This window comes from Salvia hispanica, chromosome 6 (genome assembly GCF_023119035.1).
Source record: "Salvia hispanica cultivar TCC Black 2014 chromosome 6, UniMelb_Shisp_WGS_1.0, whole genome shotgun sequence".
Taxonomy (NCBI): Eukaryota; Viridiplantae; Streptophyta; class Magnoliopsida; order Lamiales; family Lamiaceae; genus Salvia; species Salvia hispanica.
Window position 1 is genome coordinate 27,254,331 of NC_062970.1, and position 2,747 is coordinate 27,257,077.

The following is a 2,747-nucleotide window of genomic DNA, read 5'->3' on the forward strand; positions in this document are numbered from 1 at the left end:
AAAGATCCGAGCTTACTAAAAATATTCACATTTGGGCCCTTTTCCTGTACTTAGCCATATCTGATCATCTTGTGCCGTAGAGATGGTGTTCTCTCACGGTCACATCAACATTCTTGTGCCGGGAAGGTGGCCACCTTCCTCGGTCACCAGACCTGCCCTCTGGCCATAGGTCTCCTGTGTACACTAGTCCGAGTAGGGACACCACCCTTACTTGGACCCGAATTCGATTCACAAATCACTTGGCCTCACGCCAAAATAAACAACAGATAGGCATTATACAAAACATTTATGGCAAGACAATATTATTTGAAAAAAAGAGCAACGAACATGAGTTCGAGTTTTCACAATCATTTGAAAATAACTTTATTTTTATCCACATTAGTATGTAGGATAGAAAAGTTCACCTTGTACGTCTTCAAGATTTTTAGGTGTTAACTCCTTGCTACTCGGTGTTATACTCCTTGTAAGTTCCCCCCCTTTTTTTTTACGAAAGAAGAAAATAAATGCTGGGCTATTTTAAATTTCAAATAAAAAGATGTAGCAATCTAAGGATGCACTTAACACTATTTATTCCTTCTTTTAAATTCCACAAATGCATCAATTCAGTACATGTTAGTTTACTGATATTAAATTCAAATTTCTCTCTCTGTCTCTTTTTTTTTTCTCCTTTCGCTAGAAGAGGGAACTACACTAATTAGTTAATATGCAACAAAATATTAATTAAAACTTAACATAGGCTGATGAAAGGTTAATATTTCTTCCGAAAAGAGTTATCTCCAAAGGTAGGCCAAGATCTCTTTTAAGAAAAACTGGAGCCTAATTAAATAAATTTTCGAAAATGGCCTTCTAATCACTTTACTAGAACTTAACTTATTCTGTGGGATGGGTTGGGGTGTTTTATTATTCTATAGTCCAAATAAATAAAAGAAAAGACCCACATATAAACAATCACACCTAACCTCCTTCACCACTAAATCCCTAATTCTCCTCACACAATGAGCGGCTCCCTCTTCTTCTCACTTCCGCCGTCACCACCACCATTTTTAGCATCGCTGTCCGCCGCCGTCGCCGGCGGCGGCCCTCTCACTCTCGTTTCTTCTCTCTTTCTCTCGACCACGCTCACACCACCATCGCCGCTGCTGTCGCTGCGCGCGCGCCGAGCCACCATCACGCCCGCCAGCACCGCCGTCCGCCGCTGCCTCCGGATCTTCCCCCTCCTCCCCGATTTGCCACCGTCGCCACAACCCCAGATCTCCTCTCTCGGGATTTCCGCCGCCGCCACGGTGCATGCACCGGTGGTGGCTCGGCCATAATCTACGCCATCGCTGCCCCTCTCGGCCCTACGCCTACCTACACCGTTCGCCGTCCTCCAGCAGAAAGAGTTCTTTCCCTTATCTTATCTAGATTTTTTTTATTTTTTTCTTCGCTTAAAAAATCGGGTATTTATGGTATTTGACTATATAAATTCGTAAACATTTCGACTTTAGTGAGGGATTTTTGTGTGAAGGTGTCATTATCAGCGACGGAGTGTCGAAGCTTGCTAGAGGAGATTTGGCAGATCACTTCCTAGAGATGAGTTCCAGTTTATGCTTTAGTTAGTTGTTTTAAGACTCTTAGTCCTTCTGTTCCATTAGTCTGAGGTTCTAAATATTTGTTATAAGGAGTCATGTGGATCCTGGTGTTGACTAATGCATCTATTATAGTCCTAGGTTTCAAGTGTGAATGTATGTGCATTAAAGAAGGTAAAAAGGTTTGGAGATTACCTTAGTAGGTAGGAAGCAGAAAGTGTTGGTACGACCAGAAAGTGTTGGTACGACTTGGCTGATCTGGAACACCTACTGTTATTCCTTATGTCTCCTGAAAGTTGTTGCTATGTGGAAAATGTTTGGGGTATGATAGTGATGGGTGGCTGTAAATGGAAAGTTTGAGGTATATATATATGTGTGATAAAGGGGAGAAGTTGGATAGGTTTACTAGTTTCATAATTGCATATCAGTAGGCTTTCTTATCAAAAATCCTATAGTGATTATGTTATGACAGATATTTGATACGTAAATAAATTCTTGTGAGTGGAGGTGTATCTTTCTTTTATTTGCAAAATCTTAAATAAAGATTTGCATTTAATGCTGTGAAGGAATGAGTATAGTTGCCACCGTAGATTTTGATCATGTGCATTTATTACACATCTCCGGTTGCAGCCTTTGAAAATTCTCAAAGATTTTATAATATCTACTTTTGATCTCATTTCTCTCTCTAGTCCCTTGAAATTCTCTTATTTCAGCTTTTTTCTCTACAATACGTTAATAATGATTTCTCTTCCTTCTAACCTATTTTCTTCATGCAGGGATTTCTCATTGAATAGCATTTTACAATCGTGTGGACGTATCAAGCTCCCTCGAGTTGCGGCGCGACTGTGTGAGATAGCTGTCCGTGATTTGCATGTCACTCCATTGTAATAGATTAGATTTTGAACTCCCCGCATGTGTACCGGACATTATAAACTTTTATTTGAATTTATTCTTTTACCTTGTAACTTCTCATGTATGCCTTGTGCTGATTCCTAACCAGCACGACGGTCGATTATTCGATACGAGAGGGGATGTTTATTATATCCTAACTACACTAATTTAGAGTTGATCATAATGAAGCTAAGTTTAATAAAAATTTTAATAATAATAATATCATAAATTTGTGGGTCGTTACAAGTCAGGTGTTAATTGAAATGTGATATAGATGCACCAATAACT

General features: G+C 39.6%; 1 long non-coding RNA gene across 1 annotated transcript; it reads left to right on the forward strand.

The window, feature by feature from the left end:
- The first annotated feature begins 971 nt into the window (after window positions 1–971).
- On the forward strand, window positions 972–2,525 carry LOC125197295. Its single transcript, XR_007172039.1, has 2 exons — window positions 972–1,381; window positions 1,508–2,525. It is a non-coding gene; the product is annotated as an uncharacterized LOC125197295 (long non-coding RNA).
- The last annotated feature ends 222 nt before the right edge of the window (window positions 2,526–2,747 follow it).